This window comes from Euprymna scolopes, chromosome 18, assembly GCF_053919585.1.
Source record: "Euprymna scolopes isolate OS-2025 chromosome 18, ASM5391958v1, whole genome shotgun sequence".
Lineage (NCBI taxonomy): Eukaryota > Metazoa > Mollusca > Cephalopoda > Sepiida > Sepiolidae > Euprymna > Euprymna scolopes.
Window position 1 is genome coordinate 55,319,562 of NC_136499.1, and position 26,695 is coordinate 55,346,256.

The 26,695-nt window shown below is 31.7% G+C and overlaps 1 protein-coding gene across 14 annotated transcripts in view; it reads right to left on the reverse strand.

The window, feature by feature from the left end:
- LOC145297622 (FMRFamide receptor-like) overlaps positions 1 to 26,695 on the reverse strand; it is a 1,184,367-nt gene that overhangs the window by 777,225 nt on the left and 380,447 nt on the right. For 11 of the 14 annotated variants that reach the window (XR_013870285.1, XR_013870286.1, XR_013870283.1 and 8 more), the window contains exon 2: positions 21,103 to 21,171. The exons of the other annotated variants lie outside the window; for them this stretch is intronic. The gene's annotated coding sequence lies outside the window, so the exon portion shown is untranslated. The remainder of the gene's footprint in view (positions 1 to 21,102; positions 21,172 to 26,695) is intronic. 14 annotated transcript variants of the gene reach the window in all.

Sequence of the window (26,695 nt, forward strand, 5' to 3'; positions counted from 1 at the left end):
TTTTTCTGTTGACATGCATCGATCCTGAAACTGTCCTCGGCTCTGTCAAATTTCTCTATCTCTTTTTTCTTCTTTTCGACTCTTCTCATTGCGTCCTTACTTTCGCGTTCTTTCTTTCGATTTCATATCGTTTACTCTCTTCTTCTCAAGGCATTTAGCCCTCTACACTATCTACGTTGATCACTTGACAGCAGTCGATAGCAGTTCTTTCTATCTTTTCATGTTTTCTCTCTAAATAATTCTAACATTAAATTCCCTTTTTTCACTGAAATTGTATTTCTGCCATTTATTTTCCTTTTACTTAGAAACCTTTGTGCAGCACAGCCTGTATGCATCTCCCATCTTCATTACCATCTATTTCTTGGTTTACTGTGATGTTTCTTTCATACACTAGGTCTAACCATGTCTCTACATTTTTCCTACTTGTTGGCTCGTGCTCTAGCCTATTTCTCTCTCACATTTCAGTAATACTTTTACTCCTTCCGATACGGGTCTCTGTTTTACCCATATTTATCTGAATATATATGTTATACTCACTTTCTATCTCTATTTCTACTAAAAGATATGTTTACTTTTACTACGACGATATGATACGCAACTCTTGCTTTCTTTTTCTGTATTTTGCTTTTTTCTCTATTCGTCCATTTCTTGTCTTTCTATGCGTTCATTCTTAGTAATTTCTCTACTTCTCTAGATATTTATACAGTCCACTCTTTTACTACATGTATCTATGGACGTTGTCCTGTTAAATTCCACGATCTATATTTTCTCATGTGTTATCTCCCTCACTTTAACTTCAAATTTTATTCTCTTTTTTTTCTGTTAGCATTAGCATTCATCACTTTACCAGTAGTTTCATTCTTTCCTCATATTTTCTCTATATTTTGTGAGTTTTGTTTTTCTATCTACCGCTACACAATCTGCGTCATTTTTCAAGCAATGTATTTCGCACGGATAATTTCAATTTTTCTGTTACAATAAATATTTGAATATTTTGCTACTTGTAATTCTGTTATCTTTTCTGTAACTCTTCTCGCTCTCTGTATCAATCTATATCTACGTGATTATCCCCTCTCGCTCGCCCCCTCTCTCCGTCTCTCTCTCTCTCTCTCTCTATATATATATATATATATATATATGTGTGTGTGTGTGTGTGCGTATGTGTGTGTTTATGTGTGTGTGCGAAGCCTTCGCTTATGATTTCGCATTTTTTTCAACCTACTACACTCTGCGTTTGTTACTTTAACGCTTCCTTTCTTTGCCATACATACATTAAATTCTTTATGCCTCATTTTACAGAACACGCACATTGTCACATATCACCCTTTGTTGTCCTTTGTTTTTTAAGCGTTTGAGTTCCATGCATTCAAAGCTCTATTCCGTAATGCCAATTCTATATTTCTTTCGTTCTCCCGTCCTCCGTAATCGTACAGTATTACTCTCTCGATTTAATAATGAAGCGTCCTTCTTTTTATCCTCCCTCCTCGTTATGCCTCTCTCTGTGTCTTTCTTACGCTCTGAGTCTTTCAAGGTTTGTTGTTACCAAGACATATGTCGCCATAGCACTTCTTTTATTTCTTTCCTGCTTTCCTGTTTTTTGTTCAACTCGAGTTTGGTTTTATATTTTGCTTTATTTTTTTACGATGCGTATTCGATTATTACAGACATGTCCTTCCTTATATAGCTTCTTCAATAAATTTATCGGATTCTCGGTATCTCTCCCTCTATCTCAAGCTATCTTTTTCTCTAAAAATTGATATACACGGATAGCGTTATTTTTTCTACTCACATATTATGCACAGTTCAGATAGCAAATTTCGTTCATTCGACGCTCCAATCTAAGATAATTGGAGCAAGACAGGACCAAAAAAAATAGCACTGAAAAATAAAATGAATAATATAAAAATATATACGGCGAAGATACGACTAGAACATTTCACTTTGCTCCGCTTTTTACAGAAACTGTAATAACAGCATTGATCTGAAAGTCTGTTACAGAAATGAGTAAGGTTTTTTTTTTATATGTACTTCAAGAATGCACATATCATTCTGTAGACATTCCATATTGACCATCTTATCATGCTAGTTCAGTGGGATTGTGGGAAATTTAATGAAATAAGTAAATACAAACTTTTATACTTCTTTTTTTTCCTTTACCATTTACACTACGTCAGACCGAGTTACGCAGATATCGGTCATTCTAAAAATTGTCTACATAACTTATGAGTCGATTAAAATGCATATGAACAATAAGATGCTATTCTATACGATAGCAATTCTGCAGCACGTTACATATTTCGACATGTCTAGCTCATAATCTTGTACCGGCTAATTTAAATTAACACATACTTTACCTAACATCCAAAATTTTAACTACAGAAATATTACTGTTCACTGTTTTATTATACAATTATATCGTTAAATCTGATATATATATATATATATATATATATATATATATATATATATATATATATATATATATATATATATATATATATAGTAAAACTGGTAATTAGTAAACACCTGAATAGAGTGCGCAATATACTTGCAGAACAAATATGTGTTTTATTTTTGATTACCATTTTATCTGTTTGGTTACATATGTTTCGGATGTTGCCCGTGTTTACGATATAACAGCCTCGTCAGGCATTACAGAAATGGATGGTTAGTATTAGGAATAATTTTTTTAGGAGGAATACGGAAAAAGAGGGGGGTTTGGGGAAGGGTATAATAGAGGGAGAAGTCGGCTAAAGACAATATTTCAGTTTTGTAGTTTAAAGTATATTAGTTTGTATTTTTTCTTTTTCTTTTCTCTTTACCATCCTCTCTCCCCCTCCCCTCCCTATGCCCATATATCTTCACCCAACCCTACCTGAATTTGCTACTCCCACACACAGAATACAACCTAATATACTTTAAACTTCAAAACTGAAATAGTGGCATTACCCGCTTTCCCCTCTATTATCTCCTAGCCCACACCCCCTCTTTTCTTCCGTATTCCTCCTAAAAACAATTCTTCATAACATTAACCAACCACTTCTGTAAGGTCTGACGAGGCTGTTATATCGTAAACACGGTCCAACATCCGAAACATATGTAACCGAACAGATAAAACGGTAATAAAAATAAAACACACACATACACACATATATATATATATATGTATATATATATATATATATATATATATATATATATATATATATATATATATATATATAAGTTCTCAATCTGGCACACATATATGGAAACATAAATACGATCACAAGCACACACACAAACACACATATATGTGTATATATGAACACATAATATATATATATAATATATATTTATATATATATATACGTTATAATTAAACATATAAAGATTGTTAAATGTGCTATAGCTACCATCTTTTACATAATTATTTTGTCAACTTTTGGAATGTTTCTGTCAAAAAAATATAATTAGTAATTACTTAAAACCTCTGCTCACTTAACTGCCGACTGAATATAAGAGTGCTCCTCCTGGTAAAAACAACATACGTTTCGTTTAAAATGCCCTAAATATTCCCGGGCTCGGCAGAAATGTTACCGAGTTAGAAGATACATATGGAGCAGGTCGGAGGTTTCATCGACTGAAACGTTGCGAATATCACATTAACTATCAGAACAGTAGTCTGAAAACTCCAATTCAAAATAACTAATCCTCATCTAAACGAAATCAGAAACGATATTTACATTCGGTAAAACCCAGAATAATATACACATGCACACGCACGCATACGACACACAACCTCCTCAAACAAATAAAAAAGGGCGACTTTCTAAGTAAATAAAAAAATGAGCTCCGAGGCGGAGCCAATATTAACCGTATGTATCGCTTGAAAAAACAACAATAAGAAAATCTAAATTCATAAGCGATAAAAATAAACAGTATAATTAATCTAGGGATGATGGCCTAACGGTTAAGGCACCGGAATGTGGTAAACATGGTCTGAGGTTCGATCCCTAGAATCAGTTGAACTACGCTGACGAGAGGTAATGACCTCGAAACACGCGTGTACGTAGATTACTGTTTTAAAAAATAATAAATAAATACAAATGTTATATACGCCCAAACAAATTAAAAAGGGTGACTTTCTAAGTAAATAAAAAGGAGTTCCGAGGCGGAGCCAATATTAAACGTATGTATTGCTTGAGAAAATAACAATATATATATATATATATATATATATATATATATATATATATATATATATATAGATGGTCAAAATCATAAGACCACTTAAGAAAGTACGCGTTTACGCATATCATCAAGGTTTTAATCAAACAAACGGTTTAAAGCATTGTCAAAAGGGAAAATATGATGGAAAAAATGAAATCTGCATCATTCGAAACCTTAACCCTGATCTAATAATTATTTTTTTAAAAAACAAACATTTTCACCTGGACAAAATGATAAGACCACTTTTATAAAATCGGCTAGTTTTTAAAAAATGAATACGAAAAGTGTTCTATGTTACTAAAAGCAACCTGTTAGTGGATTAAAAAAGCATCTTACTAAATTATAAATGGCAAAAGGGAAAACATTATCAGAGTTTGAGAGAGGAAGGATCTTTGAGCTTAATAGGGATGGGCTCTCCCATAGATCCATTGCAAACGATGTGAATCGTAGCGAAACGGTCATCACAATATTTTTAAGAAATCCAGATCAATATGGGCACAAAAAGAGTCCAGGTCGACCAAAAAATTAACCCCATCACTGGATGGCTGTATCAGAAGAAGTTTAAGAAAAAACTCCAGTATGAGCTCAAGTCGATTGAAAAGCCAAACAGCAACAGAACGTAGTCCTAAAACCATCAGACACATCTGAAAATGAAGGGTTTCAATCATTTAAAACGACTGCAGAAACCGCGTCATCTTGAAGAGCACAAAACTAACGGACTTAACTATGCCGCCAAATACCAGATTTGGGATGAAGACAAGTGAGAAAAAGTAATTTCCTCCGAGGAGAAAAAGTTTAATCTAGATGGTCCAGAAGGATTTCAACACTATTAGTATGATAAAAATTTGCCCAAAGAAACTTTTTCAACTCGGCATAGTGGAGGACGGTCTTTAATGATATGGGGTGCTTTCTCGTAAGTTGCAAGTAACGAAAGGCCGGCAAACATCATTGAAGTACATTTCAATGCTTGAAAATGCTTCTTTCAGGACTGAAGGTCCACGTCTGTGTGGAAGAAATTGGATTTTCCAGCAATACACACTTCTCGACAAGCACGGAAATACTTTTCTTTAAATAATATAGAATTGTTAGATCATCCAGCATGTTCTCCGGATCTCAATCCCATTGTACATCTTTAGGGATGGATGGCAAAAGAAGTGTTCAAGGATGGAATCCATTATGATTCGATAAAGGAACTTTCTGATTCAGATTTCAGTACATGGGATAAAATTCCTACGCAACTGATAAATAACTTAGTCGCAAGCTTGCCGAAGAAAATTTTAGAAGAAATTCGTAATAATGGAGGCTATACTAAATACTGAGTCCCTTTTTAGTAATTTATAAAAGTCTTTTTTTAAATAAATTATCAGTGGTCTTATCATTTTGACGAGGTGAAAATGTTTGTTTTTAAAAAAATAATTATTAGATCAGGGTTAAGTTTTCGAATGAAGCAGTTTTTATTTTCTATCATATTTTCCCTTTTGGCAATGGTTTCTACCATGTGTTTTATTAAAAATTCGATAATACGCGTAAACGCTTACTTTCTTAAGTGGTCTTATCCTTTTTAGCAGGACTGTATATATATATATATATATATATATATATATAATCTGTGTGTGGGGGGTGGGGGTGAGTGTGCGTGTGTGTTTTATGTTTTTTATTGCAGTTTTATCTGTTTGGTTACATATGTTTCGGAGGTTGGACCATGTTTACGACCCAACAGACGCGTCAGACATTACAGAAATGGTGGTTAGTATTTGGGAGAAGTGTTTTAGAGGAAATACGAGAAAAAAGGGGGGGGTAAGCTGCAATAAGGGGAGTAAGAGATAATAACGGGGGAGGGAGGTATATATATATATATATATATATATATATATATATATATATATATATATATATATATATATATATTGAAAATTTGGACTCATGTCTAGTTAACCTACATCTTAATTTTTAAGTGTTTACACCCAACATGGCGGACAAGTTTGGTAGCTTCTTCAAAGGTCAACTCCTTAAACTCTGACCGCTTGGTAGCCAGATTTCCGCTCAAAACTGATTAAAAAGCTTGATGCATGTCTGAATAAACTTTATATAAATTTCAATGTTCAGACCGGAAATTGTCAAAATAGTTTACTAGAAATCGAAACAGTATTTTTTTTTAATTTTCTACCCGTTAGCAGACATAATTTCTGACAAAAACTGATTAAATTTTTTTCCTATGTCTGAATACGCTTCATTTAAAATTTCAAATGTTTAGATAAAAAATAGATATTTGGCAGAGACTGCAAAGGTCAACTTTTTTTTAAATGCGACCCTCATTTGAACACCACAGGAATTTGTACTTTGGGCTACAATTAAATAGGAAAGTTTGATTCATGTCAAAGTAACATACATCTAAAATTTCAATGATTTAGACTCGAAGTTGGCGGAAGAGCTTTTTAGAGTTTTCAAAGGTCAAATCGTTGAACTCTGATTCCTTTACAAACAAACTGCTGACCGAACACCAATTAAAGTTTTTCTCAAATCTCATTACTATTTTGGTAGAGAAATGTGCATGCAGACTCGCAGACAATTTCGCTTATATATATATATATATATATATATATATATATATATATATACATACATATATATATAAGCAAAATTGTCTGCGTGTACATATAAATATGTTATATATATATATATATATATATTATCTTCTCTTCTTCTTCTCTATATAAATATTTTTCCCGTCTGATTTTGACATTAATAGGATTAAAATTCAAGATAGTTCATGCAAATATAATATGCACAAACGGCAGAACAATATCTGAGGTGTGTTATAGGCTTATTATTTCTCAAATTCCTCGATAATCTTAGATTTTTATACTTTTTCTGCTGAGAAGTCACGGCCAAAATCGGTTAAGATCAATGGAAGTGGTAAAATATTTTCTCTCTAATAAATTCCTCCTCCCCCTGCCACCACTTAACACCGTTTGGGGATCGTTCACAAGGAACAGTTGAGAAGAGAACACCGGTGTGGCTTCGTAGTTCTTTCATGTGAAGTTATTTAAAATCACTAAACTAAGCTGCAGTGCTCTGTGGCGTAGTGGTTAGCGTGCTGGACAATTCACATTATATTTTCACGTTCGCGCCGACCTACCGTAGTCGTTTTTTTTTCATAAACAACTGGAATGGACTTTTCTTAGTTGCCGAACTGTTAACGTTGCAGATGTTTTTTTTTTCACACTTTATTTTCCTACTTTTACTTATGACTCCGGGTTTGATCCTTCCTACTTACCTACCATAACATTTTTTAAAACTCACCCCTGTCCCGGAAACAAACACTCGGGCAACGCCGGCTACCCCCGCTAGTACATAATATATACATATAGATAGATAGATATTGATATAGATATAAATTAAATTGGACGTACAATGAGAACTAACTCCTTACATTCTTATGCCGATATCCTTATTTCAATCTAATGCTATCATGCTTAATATGGAAATTACTAGTCAGTTGATGGGAGAGAAAAATGATCTAAAAACGAGTAGGCCATGAACTTCTATGAGAAAGAATCCACAAGTATCAGTTAAAGAAACATCAATTAGAGACATACATCTCAAAAGGCTACGCTCTCTTCCTGGAAAGTATTGATGACAAAAGAGATATCCAAGAATACTTGGCCATAAAAAAGAAATACTTTAAGGAAGTTAAGTCTTGCCAAATGAACCAATTTAAAAATGTAAAAGCTAAGGGCTTAAGTTGCCATGCCCACGATTCACAAATAAGAGTAATTTAAAAAAATATAAATGAATTATCGTAAGCTAACTACTTCTTAGATTGCCGTACTCAACGCATGTCTCAACATCACTACACTCATCAATTTGTGCCCATACTTAGATATGATAACTCGAATAGAGAATAATATAATTATGCGGGGGGGTTAGATCATGCAAACATTCTTTTAAATATAAATGCGTGTATTTTTTATTTATTGTTCTTGTGTCACTATTGTTTAAAGAATATTAAATTGTTTAAAGAATATTTGTCTTTTAGCCTCATATGGGGCTTGAAGCACATTTATTTATATGTTAATTGACCTGCTTTTTTAAGTAATTTGGTTTTGATGTGTGTTGTTTACAACGTTCATGTCAATTATTTTTGTAACATCGTTGATTCTACCATAACCGCCCTAAAAACAATTAACAGCTGTGATTTTACATGGTTGCTTCAACTCAGAAAAAAAAACACTACCATATAAGCCCAGTCTACAATGATGATAGTTGATTTTATTTTTTGAATGTTTGGGGCCCTTTCATCATATCTGTTCTGGTATTGTGTCACCTTTCTACTGAGCAACAGCAGTGCAAGTATCTGAATACTTTTGTTTCATTTTTTCAAAGATTGCCTGAATATGTTTTAAAATCAGTGTATAGTTCTGAATAGTAAAGAATATTGATGTGCAGAATATGAGACCAACCTTATGGATAAAATATAAACGACGAATACTAAGCTAGACACATGGCGAAAACATCGGTAGTGAATTACAGATGTAAAAGATTAAAGGAAGGACGTTAACAATTTATGAGTTCTAGTTATGTCACAGGGGAGATATTCCACTTTTTTTTTACACAGTGATCACCACATAGGACCGGAAGCGCTTCAGGGATAAGGGTTATTGCAAGTACATTACGTTAGTGTGGAGATTTGATGAAGTGTTTACTTAAGGGGACGGTTCATTAGGAATTTGTTAACGTTGGACTTAGAAACATCCAAGTTGTAATCCGGTGGAAAGCAGGCAGACGGAACAGAGTTCCACAGGCGTGCAGTTCTAAGAAAGAAGCTTTGTTCATGGAATCCGCGTTTTGATTTAGGCACAGATATAGAGTGGGGGAAATTTTTCACAGTGGATTCAGCTAGACGGGTGATTTTCGTGAACGAGGGGGGACCAGCGATTGGAGTTCAGACGAGCACCTGCCATGGAAATAACGATAAAACAAGGATAGGCTCGCAACGTCTCTTCTGAGGGAGAGAGGTTGCAGGGATGAGAAAAGGGCATCCCCCACTAAGCCACGAAGTCTATTTTGTACACTGTCAAGGCAGGATAGGCTGTTTTAAGCAGATCCTGCCCAGATATGGGAACAGTATTCCATCCTTGGACGTACCTGGCTTTCGATATATGAATCAATAATTGATTAAATTTAACAGTTAAATCCTTGGGGGAATTTTATATAAGTGGTGACTAGGAATACCGATTATGCGAACGTAGTTCAACGGTACTTATATTGTGAAAATAACATAATAGACTTAATTTTGTCCCCGTATATTACAAAATGAACAAATAACAAAACAAGTTGGATGAGTATTTCAATATGTAGAACACAACGGTCACCTAATATCACAAAACTATGTTAGCAAATATTAAAGATTCATCACAGATGTATTCGGTTAAAATTGTTCAATTAGATACTAAAAAATTTAAAACACAATCGTGAAAAATAAAATAAATGAATAAATCTAGTTCGTTATTCTTGTATACACATAAACCATTTGTATAAGATATGATATATTTTGTAGAGAATATACATATAAGTGCATATATATATATATATATATACACACACACTTTCTGAATATATATATATATATATATTCAGAAAGTGTGAGAGAATATATATATATATATGATTTTCCGCAGCCGAACCAATGTCGCAGCCCACAAGAACCAGGAAAGCCAACAAACCGAAACTCCAAGAATCTATTTTCACCCTAAGTTAGATATATCCGCGCTTAGGAGTTGAAACCCGAACCTCTTTCATGCTAGGCGAGCATTCTACCAACTACGAAAACACGCCACACACACAAGAAAGTCTATTAACTTACACAGATCGGGTTGCTTGATCTGTGTACGTTAATAGACTTTCTTGTGTGTGTGGCGTGAGTGCTCGCCTAGCATGCAGGAGGTTCGGGTTTCAAATCCTGACCGCGGTGTTTCTAACTGATAGGCCCAAATGAGGGCAAAACTCGAGTCCTGGACTTCCGGTTTGTTGGATTTCTTGGCCAGTGTGGCCTGCGACATTGGTTCGGCTGTGGAAAAGCATTATATATATATATATATATATATATATATATATATATATATATATATATATATACACCCACACACACACATATATATATATACATATATATATATATGTATGTATATATATATATATATATATATATATATATATATATATATATTGTTCCTTGGACAATTTTGTAAAGAAATGCATGAAGAAACATACAAATAAAATGTGGGCTGCAGTTTCCGACGATTATTAGGATAGATTGTAGTCTCGCTGTCAGTCCTAATAATTCCCCACAAAATTGCTCCTATCGGAGTTTTAATAATATTAGAAAAATTTAAGGAGCGAATGGTAAGTTCCTATAACACCTACATCCCAAACTTCAACTACCCAGGGGGTATTATTGTTTGTTCCTTGCAACGCGATAATCAAATATCCGTGAACTTCCTTTTTCCTTCCTGATCAGTTACGTTCTTGTAACCTCGTATGGTAGGTCGATTTAGTAAGTGGCTCATTGGCCTCTTTTTTTCATGAAGTATATGGTAAGGACCTTAGAAACTACACTTTCTTATTTTATTTAATTAAAGTGCAATATTTATGTCACTTGGGACCTTGAAAGAGTGTTCACTATATTTTCATATTTTTGTCTATTATCCTTAGAAAAAAAGTGTTGTTATTGTAAGTTCGTAGAAAATATTTTGTCTTGGGTCTAGTGCACATTAGAAGTCTTTATCAACTTTGTGTGCTTTGGCAACAATTTTCCAAGTAGAGATCTTTTTTACCGCTAGAACATAATCCCCGTTAGGCATAATAATGATGTTGCATTAAGGTTGGGTGTTATTCTATATACACGCAGAAATTTTTGCGGTATCTGTAGGGCGTACAGCATGCATTTTAAGTGCTCTTGATAAAATGTCGATGACGCGAGAGTGGTATTTTGAAGCCGTGAAATGTTTAATTTGAAACGTCTGACACAGCATTTTCCTTAAAGTCCCTTGGTGTAAAATGGGCGGCGCTGTAAACTATTTAGAAATGTACAACGCCAAAACGAGACAATAATTCACGAAAGAAATTATTAACTCTACCTGTGGAGGTTCTGTTACATCTGTACAATTGTGGTTATTTTTATAGCTTAAACCTACAATTGCATAAGAGAAACATTGTAGTAATTACATACACACAACAGGCATTCCCCGGTCGTAAAATATGATGTCTTATTTAGTATTATTTTGGACCCAATATATAGTAATAATTAAAACAGTTAAAAAAATGAGGTTTTCGCCACCACTAACAATTCAAACCAAAATATTTAGTTTACGATTTTCATTTTTCCTTTGAGGTTAATCCATGAGCTTTGAAGACATTTTTGCTGCATTTAAAATATTGACGAATAGCTATCACATTATGGATGCATATTCGTAATGTCAAACTATATTTCATAATTACACACTGTCTGCACCGATGTTCCACGGCTAAAACACAAATATAAAGTTTCACATATGTTAGTATAATCTATGTTTTTAGTTTTATGTGTGTCGATCAAAACTGACAATGGGGTTTGGTAGACAAATATATATATATATATATATATATATATATATATATATATATACACGCATACATATATACATATGAATACACACACACACACACATATATATATATATACAAGTATAAACAATGTAGAATGGCTGAATTGATATAATTACATGTGATAGTTTACTAATAATGAGCATTTCTTAGTAAACAAACAAACACAAACTAATATGGAATTGATTTAAATAATTGTTTAACATATGCAGATTGTACGATCAATATAAAACGAAGTTGTATTTTCATTTTAATTAAATAAAAATAGAGTTTTTAATATGAATATCAATACACACAAAAAATAGAAATATTGTGTTAGGTTGTATCTAGGTGATCGTATACTGAAATATAATGATTATTTTACCAGGAGGCATATGTTAATAAATGTTTATTATATGCCCTATACATTTTCATGATTAATATTAAAACAACGTCTGTTGATTCATCTGAAGGATAGGAAAGTAGTGATTAACAAATCTCGATTCCACAACAAGGTGAAATAAATAAGCGGCAAGATAAATAAGACGTGAGTAATATAGTAAGGCGATTTTGCGTATTCTGTGAAATAAGTTAACTAGAATTTTGCGAAATAGAAATTTGAATGAATCAGATTATTTGTCAAAACCGCCGAAAAATTAGATGCATTTTTTGACTCTTCCAGAATCCTTTTCTTGATGCTAATCCGTATCAGAACTAGAGCTAAATTCGATCTAATATTAGGTATACTTGCCATATTGTGGAAGAGCATCTAAACATCCAAAGATACCTTTTGCTGCTATGACTCTCCTCGAACTCATATGAGCAAGAAATTGTTATACACTTAATTCGTTTTTTTTCTCCCGTGAGAAACGAGTCAACCTTATCGCTGTTATATCGTTACCATTACAGCCAGTGTTCGATTGAGCATTAATTTAATCAATAACGCCTCTCGCCCTGCAGAACATTCGCAAAAATACTTGTCTATCTACAAGCATTCTATTCGCTTGCTCTATATCAGTGTCGTAAACTCAACAACAAATCAATCAGCATTTTTCCTATACAGTTCAGTTTTGATAACTTAATTCTGAAGACTGTTTCGTAACTTACGTTTACAGGCGTGGACGGATTTCGTAAAGTTTATAATGATGCCCGCTATGTTTTTCTATTGACACATATTCGTTTGTAAAAGGCTAATACAGTTCTAGAGACGTGAGCAAAAAGATAACTATCTTTGGTCAGATCTGTACATTGTCCAAGTGATTTAGTATCCGAATTATCACGCTATTTAAAATGTATTTGTCAGGTGCGCCCTTTACCCTTTTTAATCTAAGCACCTGCCCGAATCACACGCGAAAAAAAATCTGTGTTTATATTTCTGATATAACACGATCGCTTGCATTAATTTTTCTTCAAAATTGAATAATCTGTCACAATTAAGTATGAGAGTGTTTCTATAAAATATTTACTCCACAAGCACTTCATTCTTTCTAACGCTATAGGTGTACGTCTGTTTCTACTTCTCTTGGTGACTCTGAATGCGAATATCACCTTAAAACTCTCGCAATCCATTTCTATATTTCTCGGTAAACGATAGGTATTTTCCGCCAAACATCCTAATGTGAGACGAATTATACACATGCACACAAACATACACGCACACACGCAAATACACACATACGCATACATATATATATATATATATAATGAGGTGTGTCTTAGATTGAATATTGTTTATTTAAGGTTTTAAATTTACAAAAAGGTGTACGTGAATTTTCTTTAAAATAATTGAATGAAAAAAACGAAAAGAAACTAAGTCATGGACATGGGAGTATTATATTTTTTCTGTACAGTCTACTTCTTGTAAGTAAAAAAGAAAATGCTCTATCTGAAATCGAAACCCAAATCTAAATAGAGTGGGTCAAGTTATATTTCATTAGACTAGCTTGACATTATCTTTAAAGTGTATTTTTGATCAAACTTATTTCTAACAAAAGAGAACTGTCATAATCCACGACCGCGTATGCGCTGTCGTTAAACAGTAGAAAATAAATAAAAATCTGAGACCTGCTGCATGGCAATGTTTACCCCAGAGCCGGTTATTTCCGGATAAAAAGAAAACCACTATATATTTTCACATGCTTGAATAATCTATATACTTAAATTCAAGTGTGTACATAAAAAATCCGTAGAGTATATAGGTTAAGAAGATTCATCACACACACTTTTTCACTAATATATATATATATATATATATATATATACATATATATATATACATATATATATATATATAATCTGCCTCTAGAGAAGGTTTGTCTATATTATAATTAGAAGTAACTATAATATGAAAATATCTTACCACACTCTAATGTTAAAGAACCAGAAATTTACCTTTTTTTAATTGTTGTTTCGCTGTGCCCCTATTATTATTGTATAGTATTAAAAACGAACTATTTTCATGTTATTCTTTTGATGATTATTATATTACAAAGCGATTACGGTTGTTTAAACTATTGATTTATGTAGATACACATGAAATTAAGTTGTATGACAATCGGTACAGCACAGAGATGTAACAGGTGTACACGTGCTGAAGCAATTAAAAATATAATAGCGGAAAAAGCAATGCATATCTTTCTAATTGATAATATATATATATATATATATATATATATATATATATATATATATATATATATATATATATATAGACAGATAGATAGATAGATATTATAAAAAAGTTAAGTCTTATACTCCAGGCTCTAAGTCATGTCGCCTCTGTACAACCGAGGCTATAAATATAATTACTTCCCCGCAAAGTAACAATATAATAAATTCTAAAAATGAACTGATCTCTTTCTGTAAACATAAGTCCGAATTTAATTATGACAATTTTGAAATCACATAGTTATTATTTTACCTTTTATATAGATAAAAATATTTTTCTTTAACTTTTTCGTTTTTCGACATACTTCTTAATACTTTATACTTTAATAATCCTTTATTTTATTTCTGTATCTCTTCTTTGCATGGCCGGTTTTTTATCTGAATTTTATATTTTATTCTTTAAACTTTCTTATCTATCTAATATATCAGTCTACCCACACTTTCATATCTTGTATGTATATTTACTTAAATTTTACTACATGAATTTACTTTTTTTTCTTTATTTTCCTAAAATTGCAGATACCGGTCATCTTCTCCCCTTAAATAAGATTTATTTTTTTATTTTTTTTCTATTTTATTCTTATTTTATTTTATATTATATATTATATTTTATATTTTATTTTTGTTATATTTTATTTTTTTATTTATTTATTTATTCTTTATTGTCTATTTATTTATTATATATTTATTTATTTTTATTTTCCTTTTTTTATTTTCCTTTTAGTGTCGTTTAATAACTCTTGCTGACATTTTTTAAGTGATGACCTGTACATTTCTGTTGACCTATATTATTTTGCGCTATATATATTTTCGCGCCTTTAACATTTCCTGTCTGGGTCGTTTTGACTTTTGTTTCCCTTTATTTTATATTTAACTTTATCATTTTTTCTCTCTCCTTTTTCTTCCCAGATCTCTTTTTTATAGTTATGTCTCGGAAGTAGAGTGAAAAGCACATCTTATTTTTCTTTTAGTAATATTTTTTCCTTGTACACATGTTTGTGAATTATTCCATGGATTTCTGCCTTTGGATGATTACGAACCATCTTCTTCTAATTACGGGATTTCCTTGGATTTTACTTGTACAAATGGAGATTCTTTTAACTTTCTTGAAGTTGTACATTTGGATTTTACCGTCACTGGATTTTTTCTCTTCCACCAGACTATCCATTCATGTGTAATCATCTTTTTCTTTACCAGATTCCCTCTGCTTAACTTATTTTGTTTTCAAGTAAGATATTGTACTTACTTGTTGTTTCATCAAATACTTCTGCATGCAAAATCCGATCCCGCATTTTGCTAATTCCTACCCTCTGATGAGAAGGAAAGTGTTCTTCGAAACTCCGCGGATTAAGGACTATCCATTTATCTAGTGGTTCCTTTTCAGATTAAATATTTTAACTCATTTACAAGTGTTTTTAACATATTTTAATAACTGTTTGCTCATATATATATATATATATATATATATATATATATATATATATATATATATAGTAGAAATGGTAATTAATAAAACATGAAGAAAGTGCTCAATACTCTTGTAGAGCAAATTTGCGTTTTATTTTTTATTACCGTATTTTTCTGTTTAGTTACATTATTTTTTCAGCTACGCGACCGTTTTTTTGGCCGTCATGTAGCCTCCGGTAAATGTCTGAGGAGGCTACATGACGGCCAAATAACGGTCGCGTAGCTGAAATAATAATGTAACTAAACAGAAAAATTCGGTAATGAAAATAAAATGTATATATATATATATATATATATATATATATACAAACACACATATGTGTACACACATACAAAACACACATACAAAACACACATTATATAAATACACACATGTATATATTTATATACACATACACACACGTGTATATATATATATATATATATATATATATGCTCATTCACTTACAGTACTGTTTAATTGTATCACAACTCAACAATGCGGCTAGAGTAGCACTTTAATATAATCGGACGTAAACCTACCACCATTGCGTTTTAAAGGTTTGTGCTCTTACTTTTGTCAGATTTTTAGTTGTTGTGTCCATGTTATTAAGTTATTAGAAACTAGCAGAATCCGAGTATCGGCGTTGCCCGTTGGAAGTATGCCCACATCTATATGAAAAACAAAAACAAAACAATTTAACTACGATTGTAAGTGGGAGAAACTGCCGCTCAGTAAAATAGCAGGAACTTGCGCCAATTGCAAAAATAATAGTGTCATGGCAAAAACACACGTATTTAATATATATTTGTATTTTTAAGTGTATACCTTCCAAATAACAGCGTTGATAATAATTTAAAAAGAACGCAACTATTTTGCAGCTAAAATTTTCAATTTAGTCACAAGGTTTACTGTATGCTTAATTATGTTTTGACGTCGTAGTCGGCGGCGTGATAAAATAATTAAAGGATACATTCCTATCCTGTTATTTTTTTAATAATTTTTGTTTATATTTTGTTTTAGTCAGTACAAATCTTGATTTCAAGTTTGCAAATATTTAGGAAACCCCTTATTAATATACGAATGCATGTGCAAGGCGACGGTTTGAAATCCTTAATGTGCACTTTGTGTGTTTAATTTGTGTTTGTTCCCACATTAAAAAATGCCCTTGTGTTAACCACGCTCTCGTGGGAAGGTAAGTAAATATGAGCATCACTAACGTACACGTAGTGTGTTTAATTGTAAGAAACTCCCATGAGAAAGTTTGTTTATGTAGTTATGGAGAAGTCGCCGTCATTTTCATCGCCGTCGTGATGAAAGAGTCAAAAAGTAAACTATCGTATTTTGGTCGTTGTCGTAGCCATGAAAAAATAAATTTATAAAAAATCGTATTTTGTTAAGTATTGTTTTGTAGGTTGTTCTTCTGAGGAGAAATCTTTAAATAAAAACGGAAATATTTGGAAGCAAAACTTGAACATATATACATAAGTATGTAATATATTCAATATATAAATATGTGTGAAATGTTAGGATATTCACCCATGTACACGCAATGTGTTCAATTTGTTTGTTCCCGACATAAAAAAAGACGTTGTGAGGAGAAAAGTATATAGAAGCATCGCAAATGTACACCTAGTGTGTATAATGGTAAGAAAACTCGTGGAACTAAGTTTGTTTATGGTTTGATGGAGAAGTCGTCGGGGTACTCATTGTCGTCGTAATGAAGCAATTGACAAATATACTTACGTATTTTGTTAGGAGTTTTTAAGGTAACAGCGGGAAAATATGTCACTTAGTGACGACATATTTCAATGTATGTAAGCGTTCGCGTTAGAAGCGAATGAATGGATTCTGGAATATGAGAATAATCAGGTATCATCCAATCACAATGAACGGCAAGTGAGGCGTTATCATTTATAAATTGGAAATCGGAATGAATATGTTAGCTCTAAGTATCTATGAGGCAGTAACGAGCAGTGTAATCAACGATTCCTTTAAAAATATAGTATCAGTCTCGGTGACAACTTGTAGTAGTGGAAGGACTAAATATTTCGAAATAAAAAAAGGAACAACATCATTTACAGATGTTGCGATTATAATGATGTTGCTCCTAGTATGCACTGTAGCATTTTATATTCACGACTTCATGTCTCTAAAATTGTGTGCGAAAGCTTCATAATGTTAAAGGAAAGTGTCGATCTATCTATTTATCTAGCTATCTAACTGGAAGGACGGATGGGAGATGAATGTGAATAAAGTGTAAAGACTGTAAAAATATAATAAATAATATTCTATACAAGTTTACTAGAAGAGCTGGTAAGCTGATCGGATTTATATGTATTTTACGTAGATCAGGTTAGCTGGAGATTATCGAGAGTTGAAGTTTGGACGTTGAGCAAAGTGGACGGTTTAGCAGGTTGTCCATCCTTCAATTTGGGGAGAGCTGTTGTGTTTCAGAATGGCAACTTAGACTAGACCACGCAAGCAAAGATATTCCCTTGCATTCTTGTGCAATCGACACATGGAAAGTGAATAAAAACCACATACACCCAACTAGCGTTCTGGAAGGGGAATTCGCCCAACAGGTTCCAGCCATCCCTGCTAGAACAAGATTTATTCAAGCTGGAAAAGATCAACGACGCATGAAGGTATTAGATATGAATATAATATAAATAGACTGTAACAGCACAATTCTAGGGTTTAAATAATGAAGAAGCAACGACACACATTTAGGTACACGTATACACATCAAGATGAACTTCACCTCCTAAGTTCGCGTATCGACATTTAGACGATTATACAACACACACTATGACATCTTTGGTACACAATAATATACCAATAAGATAGTGACTATTAGCCTAGATGTATTGAATTTGTATGTGGAATATGATGGTGCTAACCCACAATATTTGGTGAAGAAGAAAATCTCTGCAGTCATTTCATTATATAGAAGATGACCTTCGTCGAGCGTGTGTTCGACTTTCGGATGCCAATTTTCTAGCGTAGATATTATTACTTTTCTATGTCTCGTTGATTTTATTATTACTAATAATACTAAGTATATTTTAAACCATTTATCGCGATCTAATTTCTAATTCGGTCTATGCATTTTATTGAAATTGTCCTACAGCGATTCATGTATAATTATTTTTATTATTAAAAAATGTGTGTGTGTGTACTATTAACATTTAATTGTATGTATTGAATTTATTAAATATGAATTAATTTTATTTATTTATTTTATACGTTTATTTTATATGTGTTTATCTATTACGTATATTTATAAATATATATACATATATACATATATACATATATACATATATATATATATATATATATATATATATATATATCCTTATGACATAAATATGTATTAAATTATTTAATTATTCTTGCTGTAGATATTGCGGTTTATACTTCGTTTTATTATTTTTTAAGATTCGAAAGTTTTCATTTTGTACTTGATTCAATAATTTATACACTTCGTTTATTTATTTCTGTATTATTTTCTATAATTTTCTCATTTTAATTTTGGTTTGTTTTAGTTTATTTATAACGAGCAGGTGTGTAGTAAACAAAAAATACCGGTGTTACTTTTTTCGGCATCGTGTTCAGAGTTTACTTTTTAGAAAACAGAATTTTTTTTTTTAAATCGAAAAACATTATACTTTGTTTCGTTAACAAAATATTTACTGTAAAATACGTGTCATCGTTTTTTGCAATCACAAAATTGTTGTCTAAATGGAAGATGTATGTGTTTGCAGATGTTCCTTCATCCTGATATTTATATTGCGTTTCACATGTATAATGTATTTATATGCAAATATTGTGCGTGCGCAGAAATGTCTGGTGCTTATGTGGCATTTGTCTGGGTGGAGGTGTGGTTGCGTGATGTGGGTTGCGTGTTGGTAGTTGTTTCCGCAGTGTAGTTCGGTTGTGTTTTAGTTGTATATCGATGATTATGTCCCCATAGGTAGTCCATTGTAATAAGTTTAATAATTGCATTTACAATTGTTTGCATTAAAGCGATAACAACTAATATCAATGTTTGAAAAATTGTACTCTCTTGCTCAAACTTCAGTTTTAAGTTTTAAGAATATAAAGCCAAACTTTATACAATAGCACACTCAAGACAATAATATAAACCCGTGCATATTTTCGTCACCATTATGGTGAGTAAAGAGTTGTTAGCCGATATGTTAGCACATTCTCATAGAAGAGCTTAATCAATGAGAATATTGACGAGTTAGAATTGACTTGTACTATATTTTAATCCTTACTATAAAGCTATATGACCCGTTCATTAAATAGTTGTACGCATCTACTTTTAGGTTTTTCCGCGGTGAAAACGAAATATTGACTGTTATTTTATAACTTACTTATATAATTATACAAGAAGTGAATTGAAACTGATATTTCCAAATAATATTTATACGTAAACTCCAGTCGTAAAATGTAACTTATATGTGTATATAGATGTATATATATATATATATATATATATATATATATATATATATATGTATATATATATATATATTTATCTATATATGTATATATAATTGTGTAGATATATATATATATATACGTATATATGTATACATATATATATATATATATATATATATATATATATATATATATATATATATATATATATATATATATATATATATATATATACCCAATCTTATCCTCCCGTGTTTTTCCTGACGAGGAGACGATTTCAAAAAATATTTTTTCTAATATTTTTTTTTTAATTATTAAGTCAATAAATGGATTGCGTTTTCGATACGATTGCACACATGATTTTATTTTGATATGTTTCCTCCTATGAAGCCGATCAATAATTTCACAATAGTTAATCATGCATCCTATATATATATATATATATATTATATATATATATACATACATACATATATATGCGTATATATACATATTTAAATGCATATAAATATATGTATATACATGTATATAATATGTATATATATAATATATATGCATATATATAAGTTATAATATGTATGTGTATATATAATATATATATACATATATATATATATATATATATATACATATATATATATATATATATATAAATTATCCAATAGATGCGTTCATAAAAATACAGAATGTTTACTTACATAAATTTAGCTCGGCATCTCTTCGCACAAGATTAATATCAAACACTTAGAAATATTTGTATCCGAAACCTGAAAAATAAGAAAAATATAATATGATAGATTAAGATACAATATAGTTGTACAGGCATACTAATAACAATTTTGAATATAATAGAAACTGTTCGATGTCCCACCAATAAAATACTTAATGTTATCTCGTTATAATCGTAAAAGCAACGCCAAAATTGGAACTACTAATGTAAAAGTTTGTTTTTTTTTGTAAATAGAAACCAGGAAGTATCATTTTAGATATTTTAATAAAAATGCTATCAGCTCCTCGGATTTATCCGTTACGCAAATTAATATAAATATTTTCTATGCTTTACATATAATTATGGACGAAAAGCATGCGTATTGCAGTTGCCATATGGATACAGGTTTTTCAATTATAAAACATTTTAAAAAAATAGGTAATGTCTCTCGTCGAGTGCATTACCTCCACACATACATTGGTATCAATTATTGGCAAAATTCTATAGGATGTACTGTTTGTGGTACAATTCTAATATTAATCCCACTATTGTATGGTATGTCATGTTCAGAAATGCGTTAAAACAAATCAAGTACCATACAAAATACAATATTAACGAGGCAGAAAAATGTATTAATCTTGCTAGTATTTTTCAATAATAATAAGGTTGTCTCTGCTTACGACGAAGCAACGTAAAACGTACATATAACGGTTTTGCATTTTACCGTTCATCATGCCCGATTGCCCACGTTGATAGTGAATCAGTATGTATAAATAAATGCTTATTTTTCAATTAGTTTATTTGTCTGATATATATATATATATATATATATATATATATATATATATATATAGCTTATTTGTCTGATATATATATATATATATATATATATATAAATATATATATATATATATATACATATAAATTAGAAAAAAACATGTTAAAAGTATAAAATACATAGACGACAGTAGAATAAATTCCCTCGGCTGGATTTAGGAGTGATCTATATATATATATATATATATATATATATATATATATATATATATATATATATATATATATATATATATATATACTATATATGTATACTATATATGTATATATATGAGTATATTTATTTATATATAGCTACGCATATATAGATATATACATAAATACATATGTATATATACATGTATAAATATATATAAAGTGGAGATGGTACTTAATAAAAACTGAAGAAAGTGCTCAATACTGTTGTAGATGCGTATATATGTATCTATACACGCATGTATATATATATATGTATATATGTATATGTATGTATGAAAAATGTAAATACGTATATATATATGTATATATGTATATATATATATATATATATATATATATATATATATATATATATATATATACGTACGTACATGTTTATGGATATAAGAAATCAAAAGGAGTGGGAAAATAAGTCATAAAAAACTATATATTAGTGAATATAGACTAGCTCATTCATTCAATAAGGAAAAACAAACAATTAGCTGGGGGGGGAAGAAGGGACTCTTTATGCCAAGGCATTTCGAATCCTAATGCTTCTCATTAGAAGAGTAGAGAAGATGCTAGGTCTCATAGTGGGCATGTGGCGTCTAGGAATGAAATATATCAATTTGAATTATATATGATGTTGGGGGAGTGGCATTGAATTCTAGATAAAGGAGGAATGTATTACATAGAATGTAATGTAAACAGGTGTATAGGGTATTTATCATAGTCTTAAATGGATGTGGTATATGTTTTAGAATTATGGTGGTGGTATGGTGTGGATGGGTGGTAATTCTATTTTATCGGTGTGTAAGATGTCTATTATCTATGGAGGGGCCTTTTGACAGATGCAACCGAACAGCACTACCTAACATATATTGGTATTCTGAAATCCATTATTATAATGTTATAACAAACCACCCAGACCACCACATGAAGTGTTCACGTAACTAACTTCCGAACTCTCCCTCGCCCCAATAACTTAAAACCCTGGAACAGAACGCCCCATGTAATTCCCTCTTGCTCAATCATTACACTATATATAATACGCTCCTCCTTTATCTAGAATTCGATAAAACTAACCCAACATAATATATAATTTTCATTGATTTATTTTGTTCTTAATGAATCCCACGCTAAACGTGACATCCCCACCATGTTACCTAGCACGTTCTCTACTCTTCTGTTGAGAAGCATTAGGCTTTGAAATGCCTTGACATAAAAGCCTCTTCTATCCCCTAACGGATTGTATGTATCCCCTTATTGAATAAATTGACCAATCTATATTCACCAATACAATTTCATCCTATAAAAGCACATGGCATGTGATGGTATGCACACGCACATGCATATATATATATATATATATATATATATATATATATATATATATATATATATATATATATAAATGTGAAAGTGTGTGTCTGTCTCTGTGTGTGTCTGTGTATCTGTGTATCTGTGTGTCTGGGTGTGTACATTTCCCTACGCAATAATTCTGTCAATATTAAATTTACGGACTCGAAATTTGATATACAGGGTACTGAGATTTGGGAAATCTATGTGATCGGTTTTCGGCCTGAAATTTGGCGATTAAGGGATCAAATTTCAACGATTTAACATTTGAGAACTCTACCAAACTTCTCCAACAATGTTTTGATCTAATCACTTGAAATTTTAGATATACCTTCCATGGACAGAGCTCTATCTTAATAACTTTGTTTGAGCACCAAACAATACATTTTAAGTTGTCATAATAGGGATCAAAGTTTAAAAAATTACCCGCATTTTTTTTTTGGCTCAACATACTCCTCCAAATACGCGGACAACGCCGGGCACCCATGATAATATATATATATATATATATATATATATATATATATATATATATATATATATATATATATATATAATATGTGGATAATTATATTTTAAAAATTATATTATATTTTAAAAACAATATGTATGCCGTGTATGTGGTGTGATGTGTGTTTGCGTGTGTTATCGTCTGTCGCGTCCCTTTTTAAGGATGGAGATGTGCGGTTGGCGGACAAAAGATTTAACAATCAACCAGACATATACAAATGTATATAAACAGTGTCAATTGCTTTACTGAAGATTAGTTAAATATTAACATTTCACTAATCATACGTTACAAAGAAATCAAAATTGCAACACCAAATGGGCTGTTTTAAGGTTAGTCTTTCCCCCAAATTTTACTCAACTCTATGCTATAATCGCGAAGTTCAGGCATTTTATTTATGATCAAATACTTTATACTTTATTGTAGATCTCTTGATATGCCAATAAATCAGGCAAAGGATGTTTGCCGGACTCGCAGAATTATAGTCCATCAAATATTTAGCCACGAAGCTATAAAGGGATCCAATAACCTTGGACTCATTCTTGAACCCGAACACCTAATCCAGAAAAATAAGGACACCGGGAGAACCCTTTCAGAATGTGATATTCGGAAAATTCATAGGGATAAACCGAAACAGAAACGGCACCAGCGCTTCCGTGTTTTAAAAGGCAGACCGAATACAATGTTTTGAATGAGAGGGCGAGGAACATCAAACCTCTTTCAAGGCCTTCACTAAGCAAGCAAAATAGGGGAAAACGAACTCTCTTGGACGCAGAAGTACAGGAAAATAAATTTCCCACTTATCTTATATATGGATAAGGGCCATGCTTCTGTTCACGGTCCGGTTGATGGATCAAATTTGAAACCCTAACGTATCTCCGACCCATTACAGGGTTATTCGTCAACAAGGAGGTTGAGGCATCATATTTAGGGCGGGAATCATTGGGAATACGATGGTTGGACCATGCCGAGTGTCAGAGGGTGTAAAGCTTTCCAGCAATGCGTACACGGTTTTTTCGGATAATTATTTGTCGACATGACTAGATTACCTACCATTTTCACGTCGGTTTCAGATTATTTTAATACTTGACAATGTTCCATCCTATTCTGATTAGAAGGAATGCAGCTTTCCTTGAATCTATAGAATTCTTTAAGGAAAGTCTCATGACCTGACAACCGTGTTCTGCAGAACTTAACCCCATTGAGTATCTGGCCAATAATCAAAAGAGGATTTCATGAGGTAGGAAAATATTTACTTACTTATGAAGGAACATAGTTGATGTTGCTCGAGCACACTCCTATTAAGATCAAACAATTGACATTCTCGGGAGACAAGGGTTGTTTTAATTTATTTAAAAAATGCTGGAAATGTCGAAAAATAACTAATTTATATGAGGCTTCTACCGAGGATATGCCTTTGTTTATTATTTTTGACAGAAAAATATAATAAAAATTAAAGTTCGCATATAGAACACATTGTATAATTGCCCTTAAACAACATCTTTAGAGACCTGAAACAAAGCGATAAACAGTGTAAATTCCTCGATACGCAAGGAAAGATCATAACTTCGTGAATATCGCATGAATTTGAATTAAAATTTTGTAAATAACTAATTGATATTTTACCCATCTGCAACAAAGCGAGTGGCACAGTTTATATATATATATATATATATATATATATATATATATATATATATATATGAAGCGAAAATGTGTGTATGTATGTGTGTTTGTATGTATGTGTGTTTGTGTGTCAGCTAAAAACTTTTGACACGGAACGAAACTACACCAACTCGGTATCATATTTAAGCAACATCTTTCGCCCGAAAAATATCGAAAAATTGTCCAAAAACGTTAATTTTTTCACCCTGACATCGACAATTTTCGATAGGGGGGCAAACAAAAACGGTCCTCTCCTGACGACGACCGGGCCTATACATGCGTCAGATGACGGTATGGCCTATGGCCTGATTTACTTTAAATAGTTGAATAACTGACTAAATTTCATGTACGTCTGTTAGCTCAGTTGGTTTGCGCGTTGGGTCATTATCTAAACGTTTTGGGTCCAATCGTGGTGTGAGATGTCTCCTTTTTTTTTTCGATTTTTTAAATGTAAATATTAAACCAGTGTTATTTAAACCATTTTTCACGTAACGTTCGTTTTTTCTGTTTTGTTTTAATTCGCTTATCCACCCCACACACCCAAAAACACGCGGCACCCACCGATTTTTAAATTTTAATATCGAAACAGGCTTATTTAAGCCATTTTTCACGTGTTTTTTTAACGTTCATTTTTCTGTTTTCTTTTTTGTTTTGGTTTTTCAGATTTTTACATTTAACATCATTAGTTTTGCTTACGTTTTCGATGTTTTGATTATCCACCCCGCTTAAGTTTTAAAGTTCGTTTTATGTTTTCTTTTTTTACTTCGCTTATAACAAACAAACATGGTAATTGACCTCATTAAAAACAACTGCTGAATAGCTATTGCTTACGTTGTCGTCATAACGCTCGCACACAATCTTAACTCTACGACTTCCGTGCGGGTACCTGTCAATTTTGTTCTTACTTAAATAAATTCAAACATCTTTGAGTAACTCATTCTGGTTGGCCGAACGTTTCATGTTATTTTCACATTTTATTTTCAAACTTCGCCTTAGGGCTTCGGGTTCGATCCTACCAACTTACTAAAACTTTTTA